The sequence below is a fragment of the Onychomys torridus genome, chromosome 23, assembly GCF_903995425.1.
Source record: "Onychomys torridus chromosome 23, mOncTor1.1, whole genome shotgun sequence".
In the NCBI taxonomy this organism is placed as follows: Eukaryota; Metazoa; Chordata; class Mammalia; order Rodentia; family Cricetidae; genus Onychomys; species Onychomys torridus.
Window position 1 is genome coordinate 14,924,766 of NC_050465.1, and position 20,408 is coordinate 14,945,173.

Here is a 20,408-nt window from a genome sequence, read left to right on the forward strand (position 1 = left end):
ATGGTGAACAAGCCAGTAAGCAACACTCCTCCATGACCCCTGCATCTGCTCTGTCTCCAGGTGTCTGCAATGTTTGAATTACTGTCTAGATAGCTTTGATGAGGAACAACAATATGTAAGTGTAAGCTGAATAAACTCTTTCTTCCCCAAGTTGTTTTGGTCATGGTGTTTCATCACAACAATAGCAATGCTAAGACAAGCCTATTCCCAATTTTTTCACATTTCCTACTTCTTAGCATTTATGTTCTGCTATTCCCCTCTCTAGAATGCCTTATCCCTAGGCCCATGATCCATTTGTTCCTGTTTTGAGTGGTTACTCTAGGTTTTATACTCACATTCAAAGATTCAGAATTTAGAACATGAATAAAATAACATATACAATTAATTTTTCTTGCTCTGGAATACTTCATTTTAACACTTCTTTGATCCATCTATTTACATAAGAATTTCACAATTATATTTTTAAGGTTAATAGAACTCTATTGTGTATATGTACTATATTTTATCAGTACAAGAAAAATTAAGTTATTTCCATTTGTTAATTGTAAATGGAGATGCAATGAACATGGCTGAACAAGAACCTGTAGAGCCAATGTCTACTCCTTTGGGCATATGTCAAAGATTGGTATACCTGGGTCATATAGATCTACTTTTTTCTCTTTATTAAAAAAAGATTATTTTATCATATACTATATCCTGATTAAAATTTCCCTTCCTCTATACCTCCTAGTTGTTCTCCACCTCCCCTATCATCTGAATCCACTCTTTTTTACTCTCATTAGAAAAGTATAGACTTCTAAGAGAAAACAAAACAAAATATTGTAAGATAAAACAAAACCCATCACATTGACATTAAACAAGGGGGAAAAAAAAAACAGAAGAAAAAGATTCACAAGAAAAGTATCAAGAATCAGAGTCCTAATGGGGACTATTAGGGTTCAGTCACTTGATAGCCCTCTCCTAGGGTCCATGGAAGAATCTACAACCAGCTGATAATATAATCTTTGACAATATTAAACGAATCTACAAACACAATACTCTTAGTCCATTCACTTTATTTTTCTGAGTCAGTTCTCTTTCTATACAGCTTCTATTCTGCTCTTGTTCCCAGCTCCTTTCTTGCTGGATTTCTCTCTACATTCATCTGCTGTATCCTCTAAGTGATATCTCAATGCCTTCATCTAGTTCTGGCCCATCTAATTTCTCATTCATCTAACTTACCCATCTTAGTGCCTCTCCCATCTCCTTCTCTCTCATGCTGTTCTTCCTCATCTTGTTCTTCCTCACCTGGCTCTTCCTCATTTTCTGCCTCTTTCTTCTCTTCTCTTCTAGTCCTCCAATCTAGTTTTCCTCCCATCTAGTTCTTCCTATTTGAGTTTGTTCCTCTCCATTTCTTATCCATCTAGTTTTACCAGTCTTTTCTTTTCTTCTTCATCTCTGAAAATAAAACTTCCTATTATCCCTTTGGCCCTTATCTCTCTCCCACCATTTTCTGGCAGAGCAGGGTAAGTGTGCTCAGTCACTAGGCAACTTAGCTAGGCAACGTCCACCACAGCTAGATGTACCAGTAAGTAGGAATCCTTTAGTTCTGAGTTCATTGTTAAGGGTGGATCTAAAACTAGAGATAAGACTTTGGAAAGGAGAAAGTTAAGCTTAATTAGCACATCTGCCAGTCCTTCTCAAACAATAGTCTGGATGCTTAAGTCTGTTCTTAGAGAATCTGTGAGGTTTCTCAGATAAGATACTTTCATCCATCTAGTGATGGTCCTGGCTGGATGCCGCTAATTATGATAATTACAGAAAGGCCTGAAATTAGGAATTTTGATTATGTCTTTTGTAGCACAGTTGGAGCAAGTTATACAAATACATTAATTGTATAGAAGAAACTGTTCCCAATGAATGATGGAAAAGCTACAATAGCACATGAGAAATTAAGAGGAAATGGCTAATAATCAAAAGCCAATATCATTAAGATTCCTTGATCCTTTTGTCCTCAACCTCTGGAAGAATTCTTAACTCCTCTAGGTCTAGCTTTGTCATAATCAGCTGAATTCCTACTTTATATAATTTTTGCAGCCTGCAGCAGAGACCCACTCTTTCACACAATCAGGAGTCCAAAAAAACCCCAAAAAACAAAAAACTAAAAGCTATGATATATATGCAGAGGACCTGGTGCAGACTGTATTTCTTGCTGCTTCAGTCTGTGAGTTCATATGAGCTTTTCTCTTTGGATATAAACAGAGCTTTGTTGTCTGGGCATTCTCCAACCTCTCTGACTCTAACGTTCTTTCTATGCTCTCTTGTGTTTGATTCCTTGAGCTCTGAGGAGAGTGATTTTCTGGAGACATCCTATTTAGAGCCACATGTTCCAAGGTCTGTGTATCATCGTTGTATCTATCTGTCTGTCTATCAATCTATCACCTATCTATTTATATTCTACTTACCTATCATCTTTATCTCTATGTCCATCGCTAATCTCTCTCTCTCTCTCTCTCTCTCTCTCTCTCTCTCTCTCTCTCTCTCTCTCTGTTTCCAACTGCTAAGGAAGGAAGCTTATCTAATGATGACTGGATAAGGCACTGATTATATATATATATATATATATATATCTATATCTATATCTATATATATATAATCCAATATATATATTGGATTACTTCAAACAGAATACTTTTTGTCTAGTTCCATCAATTTCCCTGCAAATTCCATGATGTCTTTTTGGTTTTCCTAGCCAAGTAGTATACCATTGTGTTAATGTAATAGGGACATCTGGTTGTTTCCAATTTCTGGCTGTTATGAATAGAACATAAGTGAACATGATTGAGCAAGTGTCCTGGTTGTAGGATGAAGCATTTCTTGGGCCTGAGACACTGGAGGACACAAATTACTCTCTCATAGACTTCTTGGTCTTGAAGGAACACAGTCAACCAGGATCCACATTGAGGTATTTGATCTATTTGAGGTCAATGTTGTGCAAGGTCATAGATACTAGTCTAATATTATTGTTCTTCATATGGACATCTAGTTTCCCCACCATCCTTGGTTGAGGATGCTGTAATTTCCTCGATGTGTACTTTTGACATCTTTGTCAAATTAAAAATGGCTGTAGTTTTGTGCAATCATATTGTGTCTTCTACTTTATTCTGTCTGTCAACATGTCTATTTTTTGTTTTTTTGTGTTTTTTGAGACAGGGTAGCTTTGTGCCTTTCCTGGATCTCACTTTGTAGACCAGGTTGGCCTTGAACTCACAGAGATCTGCCTGCCTCTGCCTCCTGAGTGCTGGGGTTAAAGGCATGCACCACCACCGCCCAGCATGTCTAATTTTTAGTGAGTTTCTTTTCTGAAACTCTTTTTTTTATATAAATATTTTTATTTTATAAGTAATTTAAGTTTATGTATTCCCCTGTCCCATTGCTGAGCCAGTATCATGCCCATTTTCTTAGTATTGCTATGCAATATATGAAACATGGAATGATAGTTCTTCTAATACTGTTCTTTTCAATGAGGATTGCTTTTGTTGTCTGGAGGGTTTCATGGTTCCATATGAATTTCAGAATGATTTTTGTTTTCTTTCTGTGAGGAATACTGTGGTGATTTTGATTGGGATTGTATTAAATACATAAATTCCTTTGGGTATGATGGTAATTTCTACAATATTAATTGAACCAGCCCATGAACGTGGGAGAATGTCTATGATCTTTTTCTCAACTTGTTCATTTTGGTATAAAGAAGCTACTGGTTTTGTTTTTCATGTCCTGCCATTTAAAAAAAATTATTTATATTTTGAAATTATAATATGATTATTATCAGTCCCCTCTTTGATTGCTTCCTCCCACAAACACCTCCTTTCAAATTCATGGCTCCCTTTTCATTGATTATTTTTACATGGAAATATGTACATTGTGTTAATGTTCTCTAGCGGAACAGAACTGATAGAAGTATATATTCATATTAAATATATACACATACATACATATAAATTGGGAAGGTAAGAAGGGACCATTGCAAGAATAGGACTGTAGGGAAGCGGTTAAGAGAGGAATATTGGGTACAAGTGATCTGATTGGGGAAACAGGGACATTTTGTACAAAAAGGAGGGAGGATGCTAAAATAATATTAAGAATGTCTAAAAAAATAATAGAGCATTATACTATTAGCTACCTACTAAAAATGTAATATACACTACAGGTAATCTTTGTATAATTAAATATATGTAGTTTAAATAAATGAAGGTTTCTCATCTGAGATGGCAATAATTCCTCTGAGAGCTAAAGACCATCTAACAAAACCCCAATATGAGAATCCTTCTTTTAAATTGTTAGTCATGTTTATTTGGGAAACTTCCAAAATATGACAGGCTATTGCTATTTCTCTTGGTTACTACCCCCTGCTACCCAGAGTTGGAAGATAGGTCCCTATACTAAAAAATTTTATACCTCACAGAGTCCATATGTCCCCAAACAAGAACTGACCTGAGTGTCCTTCCAGTTCACTAAGATTGATTATTTCTCAAGTTTTCTGGTGGAATTTTTGAATCAATTTTATATAATATATCCTCTGGAAATATGGATAATTTGAATTCTTTTCCTATTTGTATATTTTTGCCTCTAGTATTTTGAGACAGAATTTCTTTGTGTAGCCCTGGCTGTCCTGTAACTAACTCTGTAAACCAGGCCAGCTTCAAACTCATAGAGATCCACACATTTTTATCATTTTTGTTTCCTTATTTTTCCAGCCAGTGTTTTAAGCATAATTTAGAAAATGGAATGGGGATAGTGTATAGGAATGCCTCATTTTCCTTTTAATGGGACTGCTTGAAGTTTTTCTTCATTTAGTGTGATGTGGGTTCTGGGTTTGTCTATTTTGTTTTTCTATTACTTCCTCTATAATGTTGAGGTGTGTGCTCTTTAATCCTGCTTTCTCTAGGACATTATTATAAAGATATATTAGATTTTGTTGAAGGCCTTTTCGTCACCTATTAAAAAGATCATGTGGCTTTTGCATTAAAGTTCATTTATATGATTTATTACATTATTGACTTATGTATGCTGAACCATCCCTGAATCTCTAAGATGAAGCCAACTTTATCATGGTGTCTTTTTTTTTTCAATATTCATCTTGCACATATTTCTCCATTTTAGGCTTTAAAGTATTATAGTTATTAAGAGTTATTTACATTTTTTGAACTTGGGAAAGTTTCTTTTGTGCATCAATATGTGATCTATGTTAAGCAAGTTTCCAGGGGCTTCAGATTAGAATGGATATTTGTTGGTGCTTGGGTAGAATATTCCATGAGTTTTGTTAGGTCTATTTAATGTGTAATATTTAATTGTGATGTTCTGTTTTTGCCCAGATGTCTTATTTTCTTTCCTTTGATAATGTAATGTATTGAAATCAGTTATTATTACTTAATTAGAGTTAAGATGTGTTTTTTAATTCAGTAGTATCCTTTCATGGAATTGGACTTAGCAGAGTTTGGTGCATGTGTGCTTAGGATTGCAATGTACTCTTGGTTAACTGTCTTCTTGATTAGAATTAAGTGTACTTTATATCTTCTAATTAGTTTACTTTGAAGTGTGTCTTGTCAGATATTAAGATAGCAGCATCTGCTTGTGTTTTGTTACCATCTGCTTGGAATACTTTTTCTATCTTTTCACTTTTAGTTGGAGCCTCTGTTGAAAGCTATAATGATTTCTTTCGTAGAAAGATGAATTATGTTTCTTCACTCATTCTGTCACCCTGTGCCTTTTGATTGGGGAGTTAAATTATTAATTTCTCTGTCATTGTTTAAGCATGTCTGTTGATTGTAGTCAATTTGATGTTTACTGTTTGAGTTATTGGTACTGTTTTGTTATTGAGTGATTATAGCCTCATTGTTTTCCTTCCTATAGATTGCTTGCAATGTTTGGTCTTTTTTTATTCTGAATTTTAATTACTTCCAATATTCTTTATAGAGCTGATTTGGTGAGCAGTATTTCTTTGAGCAGGCTTATATCACTGAAAGCTTTCATTTTTCCTTCAACTATGGCAGCTATTTTTACTAAGAACAGTAGAGTAGATTGGTATATATGGTTTATTTTTAGAACTTTTAGTACACTGTACCATGTTCTGAACTTTGAAGTTTCTACTGAGTTCTTATTCTGATGTATTTTCCTTTATATGTGAATTGAGCTGTATAAAGAGTTCCAATATCCTTTCTTTATTGTGTATATTTAGTGTTTTACCTACAATATGCCATGAAAAGATTCTTTTCTGGTACTATATATTTGTTGTTTTGTGTGCTTCTTATATCCGTATAGGTATGTTTTTCCTTAATTTGAGGAATTTTTTTTTTCCTGTGATCATGTTGAAGATCTGACTCATGCTATTAACCCAGGAATTTTCTCTTTTATCTATGCTTCTAGTTCAAAGATTTGTTATTATATTTTGTTTTGATTTTGTTTTTTTTTCTTTCTGTTTTCTTTTTTTTTTTTTTAACTTGATCATGTCTCAAAATGCCTGCCTGTTCCTTTCCTGTATTTTTCTAGATTTTTCATTTTCTTTGTTCCTATGATCTAACTCCTTTACTTCATCATCAAGTCTTGATATTCTATCTTGTACTTGAAGCTATTTATATAAAAGGTTAACAGTGGGCATATCAACCACTTCAAGGCAGGCCTCATGTTCAGAAGTAATTGACCATCATATAATGGACTCCACAGGTTTGTTTGTTTGTCTATTTTGTGTGTGTATATCTGTGTGCATTTATTTGGTTTCATTTTGCTGGTTTTTTAGGGGGTGGTCTCCTTTTGAGGGGGTGGTTTTATTTTGTTTTCTTGATTTGGGGTGTTTTGTTGTTGATTTATTTATTTGATAAAGTACTTAAAAGTTAGCCGGCTGGAGTGGTTGATATATCCAGTGTCACTTTATTGCATAAAACTAATTTTTGACTCTCCCAGCAGGTATAAATGATAGTTCAGTTGTTAACTTTTACCATAGTGGCTAGATTTTCATTCATTTTTTAATATAATAATATATAATAAGATAAATTAATATTATTGCATTGAAGTTGGACAACACAACATAAAGGAAAGAGCCCAGAGCAGGCACACATATCAGAGACCCATTCATTCACACACTCAGGAATCTCATATAAACACTAAACTGGAAGCCATAACAAATACTCAGAGAAGGTGATGGAGAGCCATGATGACCCTGTGCTAACTGCTTTCATCTCCTCTTCTTCAGGATTTCCTGAGTCCTGAGGGGAAGGTTTTGATGAAGACATCCCATTTAGGAATGGGTGTACCAAGGTCTCTGTCTCTCTGTAATGGTTAGCTGTGGCCCATATATTTGTTCCAATAATTTGTTTCCAAAGAAGGGGAAACTTCTCTGATGATAGATGTGCAAAGCACAAATCTATTAGTATATCAGAATATCATTAGGAGTTGTTTTATCACTACATTTTTATCTCTTTTTGATCCAGCATTATTTGGTTTTACCATTGGTCCCTGTACTATCTAGTTTAATGTTCTTAGTCACGCAAGTAGTATTGGATATTGGTTCCATCTTGTGGAGTGGGTTTTAAGTAAAAGTAGATATTTGTTGGTTACTTCTACAAGCTTTTTTGCCACTGTTTTCCTAGCTTATCTTGCAGGCAGTATACCACTATAGATAAATAATTTGCTGAGCTTTGATGTTGGAAGTGGGGGGTCAGGCTAGGGTCGGGACAGCTGATAAGACTGTGTCAGGTCCACAGGATGTGTGGACCAGAGTAGGTCTGGGGATTGAGATGGATGCAAACAGGCTATGGTTTAGGGAACTCACTAGGTTAGGCACAGATACAGCCTGAGAAACTCCAAGTTAGGCTTGAAATTGGATGTGGCATAGGCAGGAATGATAATTTGAATGAACTATTTTCCTCAGATTTAGTATTTACTGCTTGAGTAGGGTTAGGGTGTGTGCCCTTTATTGGAGGAGAATGTCACAAGGGGCATACTTTGAGAGTTTAAAGACGAATGCATTTCTAATTTGCTGTCTCTGATTCCTGCTATAGTTTAAGGTGTGAGCTCTCAGCTGTCTTCTACTACCACTATGCCTTTCCTCTGCTATCATAGGCTATAATCTTCGGGATTGATAAGATCAAATAAATTCTTTCTTCTTTAAATTGTCTTGATCATAGTGTTTTATCCCATCAATAAAAAAGTAACTAATACAGAAGTTGGTACAAGAAAATGGGATATTGTTATGACAGGGCTGACTATGTTGGTTTTTTTCAAAGAATGAGAAAGTGATTGAACTTTGGGTGAAAAATAAGTGCATGCTATCAGCACAGTGTAATGGCCCATTCTTACAGAAGCTTGAAGAACAATGTGGCAGGCAACAAACTATGGAGGCTCAGACCAAGAGGTTTCAAATGGGAACAATTTTAGCAAATGGACTAAAAATTTTGGTACGGCATTTTATGAAAGAGTTCTGCTTTCTACCCTTGTCCTAAAAATTGTGTGAGGCTAAATTAAAATGTACTAGAAAAATTTATTTAACAGAGGAGATTTTAAGATGGCCTAGTATTGACTATGTTGCATCATTATTAGTAAACAGTGAAAAAGGAAAACAGGTACAAAATACACAATTTGAAGAATAAGTGATCTCTGTCAAGCTTCATTTTATAACCAAATCTTAGGCTGAAGTTTAAAAAGAGGCCTTCCACTCAGCATTGGAATAAAAGGAAGATGTCTTCAGGGCAAGATCCCACTCATCTAAACATCTAAGTTATGAAAGTTATTGTAAGTTGTTTTCTGCTCCAGGAAAGTTACTTTCAATCAAAAGCTGCTGTTAATGTGGTTCAAAAGGAACAGGATCCATCTCAAGTTGACAGCCAACTTGGCAGTGTCATGGTGCTGGCTTCAGAGTTATAAAGTAAATGAATAAAGAAATTGTAATATCTTTCTCTGTGATTTCATAGAGCCACTGAAGCCAGCCGGTCCTTTTGTGAAGACCTTGAGAGAGAAAGAGATACCAAGAGCCCATTACCTGAGGTCATGGCAGTGAAGCTTGGATTACGTTAGAACCCAAAGATGTTGGAGATGCCAAAGCTGTAAGATGTCTGCCAAGAAGAGATTTATATGTAGAATTAAGTCATCCAAAGAGAGAGAGGTATGGTGTAGGCAGAAAAGATAGAACAATAGAGCCATCTAAGCTCTTTGACATGGGACATGGAGCTGTATGATTTGATGTTTGCCTTACTAGAGTATGGTCGTGCTTGAGTCTAGTATTTCATCACTTCACTGTACTGATTCTTCTTTTGGAATGGTAATATAGAGTTTGTGTCACTAGATTTTTTTTTTTTCTTTTTGACAAGGAGTTACACTTAAGAGGTAGCGTGGAATTTTAAACAGTGTTACGATTTTTAAAGACTATGGGAACCTTTGAAGTTAGAATAAATAGGCTTTGCATTATGATGTGGCCATGAGTTTGTGGGACGACAGGGAATGAAATTCTTGGCTTGAATAAGAGGTCTACCATTATCTCAGATCATTGAATACTTGGTCCACAACTCATGGTGTCTTTTTGTGTACTGGGAGGTATGGCCTGGCTGGAGAGGTGAGAACTCAGATTTCTGTTTCTCCTGCCATGTCTTCACTCTACCACACTCTGTCATCATGGACTCCATTCCTCTAGAATTATAAATTTAAATACATGAATTATAAGTCATGGGGTTTTATTTACAGTAATATTAATGCAACTTATACAGCAGGCTGATGTCAAGTGATCTGATCATCAATTTTATTTATTACAAATATAGAATCAGTTTGATATTGCTTGAGTAATACTGTGGTGATATTTTATTTGTGCTTTAATAAATAAAGCATCACTGGAGATCAGAGGAAATAAGAAGACATTTTAAGTAAACAAAGAAGCCAGGCAATGGTAGCACTTGCCTTTAATCCTATCATTTGGCAGGCAGGATCCCTGTGTGTTCAAGGCCACACTGGAAGTAGAGCCAGGTATGGTGGCACAAGACTTAAATTCCAAAACAAGTTAACCATGGAGGTCTGGAGAGATGTACAGACAGACTGAAAGTGACAGAGCTGGGCAGAAAGAGGAAATGATGTAGCTGGGTAGAGAGAGCAAATCACATGGCAGAACACAAGCATATAGGCATGGGTAGACAGGAAGTCACAGCATTGGGAAGCTGTAGAGTTGGTGAGGTAAGGTTGGCTGGTGGCTTTCCCTATGTCCCTGATCTCTCTAAGGCTTTTACTCCTAAAAAATTGTTTTCTGCAGGAAACCATGACCATGCCTAACAATGACTTTGAAATCGCCAAAAAGATGATGGAATCCCACAATGATGATTTCACACAAACTATGATAAAGCCATTAAGCTGATTAACACCTGAAGATCAGCTTTGGACCACAAACTACTCAGGACAATTTTGAGATGCCTAGCTGAGATGATCCAGATTCACAGACTACTCAAGCAAGGACTTATGACAAGCTCTGAAGTTTTACATTATGCAGAGACTGGACAAATCTAACTCTCCTAGGACTTGACAGTTAACCCAAAATTTTCCTTTTCAGGATCCACTAAAGATGCCATCACCCCCATACAGCAAGAAGTAATTTTAAGAACACAATGCCCACATTTCCAAAAGGTGGGGTGGGTGGTTTTTGGTCATTCAATGGCTTATGGATAATTATCATTGTTTAGGATGGTTGGTTACAAGTTGTTATTGTTAATGATCAGGGAAAAAGGTCCTGTTTTTTAAAATCAAATCTGCTAGTCTGTGTCTTCTTATATAGTAATTAATATTCAAAACTGTAAAGTATATGCTTGTTTTTACTAGGTTGGATTTTTTTTTGAAGAATTCATTGTTTTCCTTGCCTTATTTTGTTTAAAAACTGTCCCTTTTCTTCTTTTTCCTTACACCCTTTTAGGTACATTTATCTTACTATTCAATTCAAAATATTCTTTCAAGTATCTTTTTTGGAATTGATGGTTAGTTATAATTTTTTTTGCTTTCTTTTGTCATGAAATGTTTTTTCTTTCTCCTTTAATTTTGAATAGTAGTTTTTCCAGGAATGTTAGGATGGGTTGGTACTACTGATCTTCAGAATTTGAAATAAATGTTTACATTCCCTTGTGTCTTTCAAAAATTTTCATTGAGGAATCAATAGTTATTATGATGTTCTTATCCTTGTATGTCACTTGGCCTTTATCACATCCTTCAATATACCCGTTGTTTGTGAATTCAATGCTTTAATTTATGGAGATTTCTTTTCTGACACTCTCTATTGGATATTTTGTGATGTTCTTTTACTTGTATGGCCATCTCTTTCCTTAGATAAAGATTTTTTTCTATAATTTTATTAAAACATTCCTGTTCTTTTGTCATGAAAATCTTCTCTGCCCATTATTCTCAAAGCTTATCTTTTTCTGATATTTTAAAGTTTTTGCATGTTTCATACATAAGATTTAACTTTTTAAATTAATCTTGACTAGGTGATACAATTATTTTCCCTTGCCATCAAACCTAATTGTATTACCTCTACATGATCCATTCTGTTTCAGAACACTTCCATTTAACTCTCCCTATTGTTTTTCTTTTCCACTACCATTTCAATTATGCTTTTCTTCGGTTATTTCTATCCTTTTATATAATTCTAGCTTTATATTCTGAATTGACTGTCTTATTTCATACAGCTATTTGTGTTTGTTTGAAATACATTTGCTTCACCTTTGAGCTGCTTGAACACATCTATATAATCATTTATTTTGAACTGTATGTCAGCAATTTCTTCTGAGTGTTCTTTACTGGGCCAATACAATGTGATGAGGAATTTTAGGATGAGACACTTTTTCTGTTTCTGGGTTTTTTGAGGTGGGAACTTCCCATCTGCAAATTGCTTCTAGGTAAGATTTTTTTTTTAATTAATTTACTTTTCTACTTTCAGTGGAGGTCTTTGCAATGCTCAGGAAAGTCCAGATTATAGTAGGAATTGTATGATGTTGTCCTCTTCTGTTTATTGCTTGGGGCAGTAGGCTTGATCCTCAAACTTTTTTTTAAGTTGAGTCCCATCTACATCAAGAGTTACTATCCAACAGTAAACTCACCATGAAGATAAAGTATTGATGAATATAGAACACTCATTTTTAAGTATCAATTGTTCTTAATTGGAAATAAAGGGATATGAGTAGTATAATTTACAATAGAGTATTAGTTATTATTGCTATGAATGGTGAAACAGGAAGAAATCACCTTGCATTGGAGTATTAAGTTGCTAGATGGAAATACAGCAGACCAAAAGGGTCTACTGTATTAACCTTGGATATTATCTAATTAAAAAGAGCTATAGAGGAGAGCAAGGCTGAGGTGCAGATTTGGTGGTGGAATAAATTCTTGGATGACTCTCTGGCTTCCCCAGGCAATCTGAGGTAAGTAACAAAATCTGTTTATTCCTAAGTCCCAATGTATTTTGACCATTTTCAACTCATTTCTTACCTCAGCTCTTCTGAGATTTACCCCATCTCCTATCCTTTATCTTTCTCTCAACTTTCTGATTGCTCTCTGTCTCTCTCTATCTCTCTGTCTCTGTCTCTCTGTCTCTCTGTCTCTCTGTCTCTCTGTCTCTGTCTCTCTCTCTCTATCTAGTACAATTCATGCTTTCCCAAATTTCTCTTTTCAGTGGATTGTATGTATTTACCATATAAGCCAAACACTGGTCAAAGTATAGATAGCAAGAGTCACTGTGTTCCTCCTAAAATGCTAAGAGACAATTCAAGAAGAGGAAGAAATACTTTAAGAGACAAAGGATGGGGAATATCAGAGCACAAGAGTATCTTCTGAATGTGATCCTATTTTCATGAATTCAGCAGTAGTGGTTTCCAGCACACAAACTGCATGAATTAAGACAGTCGATAATATTCTATCATAGCGGAGGAAAGAGTTCACAAAACCCCAGCTCTAACTGAAAATCTCAGGATAGGTAATGGTTTCCAGAGTAGAGAAAGTTAGTTTTCTTCATTTTCCTTGTTGAAACAGGATGAATAACTGTCCTGGGAGTTGCCAACAAGGCCAAACTGATTGGCCAGTGAGCTTCAGACAAACCTCGTTTCTTGGACACTATTGTGCTGGAATTACGAATTTGTTGTACCACACCTAAATTATATAAATGTATGTTCTCTTGCAAAAATAAGTCAAAGTTAAATGGTTTTACAAAGTATATAACACCTTAATTTTAAAGTTGATAGAGATGTTGTAAACAGACGAATAGATGAAAAAGAAATATAAGAATATTTATTCTATATTAAATAACGTTGTACAAGGTCAATAGTTTCTACAATTTCAATTGAAATGGCTTATTATTACTTGTTTCTCAATTAACTGAAAATGTGAAATTAGCTTTAAATATTTTGAAATAGTCAAGCAGGTGTTGATTTCCCATAATCATAACACTCAGAAAACTAAGGCACAAGGTACACCAAGTCTCATCAATTTGAGAATAGCCAGGGCAACACAGTTGAGACTCTGCCTTGAAACACGAAGGAAAAAATAGCTACAACATTAAACAATGAATGCTTGAAAGTAGTTGTGTTTGTGGAAGCTTTCTTGATACTTTTTTCCAGTCAATACATTATATTTGTTGGCGGGACAAAAGTTCACTTTACATCTAAATTATTAGATAAACCTTAGAGGGAAGGCAGATATATTATAAGTCAAACAACTTTTAAACACATATACCTAGTTGATAGGGAAAATGTAAGTGTCGATGAGACTCAGTAACTATGGATCTTATGAAGGGTGGCTTAAGGACTTTAAATAAACATATCTGGCTCAAAAATAGCTTCTAAGAGTCAATAGAAGCACTGACAAGCAATTCCATCTACACAGAAATCCAAAATCAAATGAAGTTGGTTTAGTTTTCCACATAACAGCTAATTGACCAAATGTATTCCAAAATAAGACAGCCTTGTATTTGCATCACTGAAGTAAATGGAACTGTTAGAGCAATTTCATTAAAATAAAAAGGAAGAACAGAATGAAATTTGCAAACATTAAAATAAAAATTCAGTAGCTGACATGACACATTTGTGAAAATACATTTTCTTAAGTGTCTTTCACAATGTTTGAACTTATCTAATATACACATTAAACAGACTCCAAACTCACACACACACACACACACACACACACACACACACACACACACACACTACCAATAATGTTTCAGTATTAGTAGTAAATGATGAGAGAGGAGATGTATTTTTACTATCACCTTGACCTGGTGGTGTTTTTCTTTCTGACATTCTGTGTTGATGATGTGCATGTGGACTCTAAATAAAATTCTGAGCGAGAGTAGATGCCATGGCGTGATGCATATAGGACCTTAGCTGCTTAATCCTCCACTTCCAGGTTTCTGGCATTTGTTCTTAGTTCTAGCTGTTTTCATTAGAGGTTGTATTGTCTCTGTCCTTAACATTATTGTGTCTAGATTTTTTATATTTCGTGGACATCCCTGAGAGGCTTGTGCTTTCTTTCTTCATTTTTTTTTTAAAAAAAGGAAGTAGAGGAGGAATGGATTGAAGAAAGAGGAGGTAGGAGAAGTAACTGGGAGGAACAGATGGAGAAGACACTGCAGTCAAATGTAATGTATAGGAGAACAAAAGGTAGAGGAAGCCCCACAAAGTTGAGTGAGTAAAGAAGAGGGTTAAATAGGAAGTAATTGGAGAAGCAATAAATATGATCACAACAGGTTGTATGAAACTCTCCAAAATTCATAACATTTAAATTTACCCTAAAAATAAATAAATAAATAAATAAATAAATAAATAAATAAATAAAGTTCAATACAAGAACTATAGAATACAGCATGAAGACCTCGATATCATTTGTCCAAAATCTGAACTCAGCTAGTTTATTTCAAGTATTTCAAACGAAAATTAGCTTGCTGGTTGTCAAGGGTTGGGTATCTTTTATAATCATAATTTTTTTCAATAAGGTCAGGAAAAATGTAGTCACTGTAAGGAAACAAGAAAAACACATAAGAACAATTATAAACATAAGTATTAAAAATACATAATAGCTGGGCAGTGATGGTGCACACTATTAATCCCAACACTCACCTAGCAGAGTCAGGCAGATCTCTGTGAGTTTGATGCCAGTCTGGTCAATGGAGCAAGATCCAGGACAGGCACCAAAACTACACAGAGAAACAAACAAAAAAATACACACTAACACATGATGCATTTGTGACTGTTTTCACCACCACTTAGGAGATTTTTCAAGGCACTGCTCAGAAGGTTAGCCCCATGCTTTCCCTCTCCATACTCCTCCCCCCTGTAATTTGTGAGCCTGCCTACCCTTGGGTTGTCATTTCAAAAACTAATAAATTGTCTGTGAGCTTAGCACCAATGTCCATATTTATATTAAAAGGAAAAGAAGCTTACAGGAATTAATAATCTAATAACTATAGCAAATAAATAGAGACAAATCCCAACCCTTTTTCCATTTTTAGTAAGGATAGAAAATAATGGGTTTCTTTATGGCATGCTCATACATGCATACCATTGTCTTTTTCCTCATAATTGCTATGACATCATCCCCTGATCAGCCTGTACATTTGCCAGATTGCCCATCTTATTTTCTCAGATCTTATACATGTATATAAAATTTAAATGTAAGTTCTACATGTGAGAGATAACATGCAACATTTAACACTCTCTTCTTCTCCCATTATTCACTCTTATTTATCCTTTCTCATCCTTTTGGTCTTTTTTTCATGATAAATTCCATACATAAATTTTCTCTCCTGTCAGTGAAAACACTAAATGAACTAACCAAATATTAAGTAGTCAGCAACTAAACTCCTGTTTCATTCTTGTGTACTTTCTGCAATGGCAGATGACATAGCTAACCTTGATAGACCTTTATGCTCATAATGTATAACCTCAAGACCTTGAGAAATTTGGAGAGGGAGGTGGACTGACAGGCATGTGTACACCCACACTAAGCAGTATAGAAAGAGAGGAGACAATGAACCTGAAGTGTAGCAGGAATCTTAAATGGTCTTATTAATAAAATCATACCTGAGTATTGGTGAAATTATTAAGGCCACTCCACGTAGTTAAAAGGGAGGTTTATTTTGTGGGGTACTTAAAAATGAAGGGGTAGGTTACAGGGTCTGGCAAGGGTATAGTGCAGTCCAGCTGTGTTCTCTGGAGAACTCTGCTCAGTCTACCTCCAGCATCCAGAGTCCAGGAACCAAGAGAGAGAGCTCTTCCCGATCCTTGGTCTTCTGCTTCCTCCTCCGCCCTGCCTTGTGGGTGTGACCATTACCGAAGTCTCAATGGGGGTTGGAACTTCCAGGTCAATGCTGGGATGGCTATCCACTATATCTCCCCCTTTTGCCTAAATAAGAAAGTTATAACCTAATACAAGACTATATACAAAGAGATGGTTATCAAATATTGTCCAGGAGTAATGAGGGATAATGACCTAGATAAGTTGGAATTACAATAAGTGCAAACAATATCAAGCAAAAAACACATAGTAAAATCCAGGGAAGTCTAGGGCATGGGTAGGTGGCGTGTTACAAAGATCATTCCAAAAGGTGTCCTATCCTAAAGAACCTGAGTCTAATACTTAATATATCCTATCTAAGATATTATATATGTATATATACTAAGTTGTAACTATAACTGCTAATCTCCAACCTCATCAAAGACCTGAGAAGGAATATAATAATACCTGAGAAATGGGAGAAGGACGCAAGCAACTTTTGGGAGTCTTGCAAGAGTAGACAGAGACAGCTAGCAGCCTGGACAGTCACCTAATGTTTCTCAGCATCTTTGGTGCATTCAAATTGGCTACAGGCCTAGAGTATCTGACAGACCATTTTCAGAAGCAGGAATTCTGAAAGACCATCTTACCCTGTCTTGGCAAAGTATAGTGGTCGCTTTCCTTGTGTCCCGCTTTTCCAGAAAGGACAGCATTTGTACTGTCAGCAGTTGAGGCAAGGGCAGTTCTTTGCCCAGTAGCCCGGCTAGCTCAGTCGGTAGAGCATGGGACTCTTAATCCCAGGGTCGTGGGTTTGTGCCCCACGTTGGGCACCAGATATTGGTGAAATTATTAAGGCCACTCCATGTAGTTAAAAGGGAGGTTTATTTTGTGGGCTAACTTACAAATGAAGGGGTAGGTTACAGGGTCTGGCAAGGGTATAGTGCAGTCCGGCCGTGTTCTCTGGAGAACTCTGCTCGGTCTACCTCCAGCGTCCAGAGTCCAGGAACCAAGAGAGAGAGCTCTTCCCGATCCTTGGTCTTCCGCTTCCCCCTCCGCCCCGCCTTGTGGGTGTGACCATTACCGAAGCCTCAATGGGGGTTGGAACTTCCAGGCCAATGCTGGGATGGCTATCCACTACACCTGAGGCCAGTTATTGGGGTGAATGCTGGAAGATCAAAGAAGCAGAACAGGCCACAGCTAACCTCATCTGGTCAACTTCTCAGCTGATCTTGTTTTCTCAGACTGGAAGCCTCTGTGTCCTCATATCTGAATGGCTCTCAGCTGAACTAATTTGTGAAAGCCTGAAAGCTTAACCAGCCAGTTCCTGTTTTTCACACCTTATATAACTTTCTGCTTTCTGCCATCACTTCCCGGGATTAAAGGCTCACTTAATGGAATTAAAAGTGTGAGTCACCATGGCTGGATGTTTCCAGTGTGGCTTTAAACTCACAGAGATCCCCCTGGCTCTGCCTCCCGATTAAAGGCGTGTGCTACCACTGCCTAACCTCTATGTTTAATATTGTGGCTGTTCTATTCTCTGACCACAGATAAGTTTATTAGAGTGCACAATATTTTGGGGAACACAATACTACCACACTGAAACATTTGTTTCAGGGAAAATTGATTACACTATGTGATAATGCTCTTTTCTTGTATTGAGGAAGTTAATGGACGTTCATATCTAACAGAAACACATAGCTCACCAAAACAAAACAAAACAAAACACACACACACACACACAACAACAACAACAACAAAACAAACAACTAGGAGAACCATATACATACTTTAAAATCATTGCAAGGAAGAATAAAATTGAGACAGGATGCATACCTAATTATCTCTAGTATTAGACTTGCACTGTGGAAGTTATCATAAATATGTGATGATTACTGGTTGTTTTTATTCATTTAAAGCTGTGTCCCGAATTTTAAGAACTATTTTGAATTACCTATCATCTGTTTTGCGTATTAGAACAAAGACTACTCAGAACATATGTGGAAATTCTTAAAATATTTTTCTATTCTTTCATTCCATTGCTGCAATCAAATGTCCTAGCAAGAGGATAAAGAGGAAAGGAAATGGTTTATTTGTGTTAATCTTTCATATTAGAGTTCATCATTTCTGAAAATTTAAGGAACGAACTCAAACAACTAACCATATGACATCTACAGTAAAGAGAAAAAAAAATAAAACCATCCATGTTTACTTTCTTCCTGTCTCTCAGCCAGATTTCTTATGTCTTATAATATTTAGGACCTGGCATTGAGATCGGTGCCTTTCATAAAAGACTGGGGCTGCTTATATCTGTTAACAAGCAACACAATTCCCCACAGACATGCCCACAGGCAATTCTGGTCTAGACACATTTTTATCAAGACTCTCCTGCTAGGTTGGGTCATGTTAACAGTTAAAACTAACCAACATGAGGGATCATTGCCTTAGTCGGCCATCATCAGAGAGACTTCTTTTTGCAGTAGCTAGGAGATGACAGGGGGAACCACAGCTGGAAGAGAGACAGTGAAATACTCTGTTCTAAAGGGATGTCTTCATCAAATACCTTCCTCTCAGGGCTCAGAGATCTGTGTAGAAGAGGTGGAAATATTGTAAGAGCCAGAGGCAATAGATGGTGTCAAAGAATAAGTATCTTTCAGAGACAACAGATACAATAAAATTCCTGTGGTTGTCTAAAGAAAATATCCTCCAAAGGAGTAGCACTGTTAGGAGGTGCTAAGGCTTTTTTGAAGTACAACTTTGTTCAAAGAAGTGTGTCAATATGGAGACTGGCTTTGAGTTCTCACATATGCTCAAGCCATGACCAGTGTCTCAGACTACTTCCTGTTGCCTGCTCATCAAGATGTAGGGCTCTCAGCTCTAGTACCATGTCTGCCTGCAAGCTGTTATTTCCCATCATGATAGTAATGGACTAAACCTCTGAAACTGTAAACTATCTAATGAAATGTTTTCTTGATAGGAGCATCCAAGGTCATGGTGTCTCTTCACACCAATAGAAACCCTAACTAAGATAATTATTAGCCGTGCGGTGGTGGCACATGCCTTTAATCCCAGCACTTGGGAGGCAGAGCCAGGAGGATCTCTGTGAGTTTGAAGCCAGCCTTGGCTACCAAGTGAGTTCCAGGAAAAGGCACAAAGCTACAAAGAGAAACCTTGTCTTGAAAAACCAAAAAAAAAAAAAAAAAAAAAAGATAATTATCAACTCACTATGACTTTGGTTTCGCTGCAAAGGTTTGAACATGTTCAAACCAGGTAGGCTTTCATTGCTGAGAGGGGAAGGTGGAGATGGGCTTCCACCCCTGACAAAGGCACTATCTGCAGTTAATACCAACTTACAAAGGAAAAAAAAAGTAAAGTTTTCTCAAATGAAATCACATTGAGTATGTTAACCACACTTTGGTTTGGTAGCTCCCATTACCAGGAGTAGTTGGAAAACACAAAATAACTTGATAAATTATCTTTGTAGGCATTTTTTGTTTCCTATTGCTATGTTTCGGCTTTTTAAAAAATTGATCTTTCACTTGTATATTTTAGTTTTCCTCCTGAGTGTGTGGGACATTGTGTGTTTTTTTCTTATGCTGTGTTATTGTTGTTTTCTTGTTTGTTTTGTTTTTTTTTTAAAAGAGAGAGAATAAAATGGCATGGAGTTGGGTGGTTAGGGAGATGGGCTATAAAGAGCAAGGGGAGGTAAAAGGAGTGATGAGACTGTATGTATGAAAATTTTTGAATAGAAATCACTAGCATATTGATTTTGAATAAATATCTTACATTTAAAATGAGGGGAAAATTTTAAAGTGAAATAGTGGATTTTGGATCCACTCTGTGTGGCTATTTTAAACAGTAGATTTGATATCAGATGATGTCTTGTTAGACATACTCTAAACATGAATGTATTTAAAAATGAAGGAATGAATGGACTGTGGAGGTTTTAATTCTCTGAAACTACATTTAAATATGGGATTTTATGTACATACAGTTCTATAATGTTGTAAGTATTTTGTAGTGACCAAGATTCAAGGAAATTACTTTTCATTTCTATGTTATTTTATTCATAAACTATAACTTATAAATGATATAAAGATTCCCATATTAAAGAAATAAATATGACAATTTTAACTTAAAAACATGGAATT

The 20,408-nt window shown here is 36.0% G+C and overlaps 1 non-coding gene across 1 annotated transcript; it reads left to right on the plus strand.

The window, feature by feature from the left end:
* Positions 1-17,017: 17,017 nt before the first annotated feature.
* On the plus strand, positions 17,018-17,090 carry Trnak-cuu. The gene has a single exon. It is a non-coding gene; the product is annotated as a tRNA-Lys (tRNA).
* Positions 17,091-20,408: the final 3,318 nt, after the last annotated feature.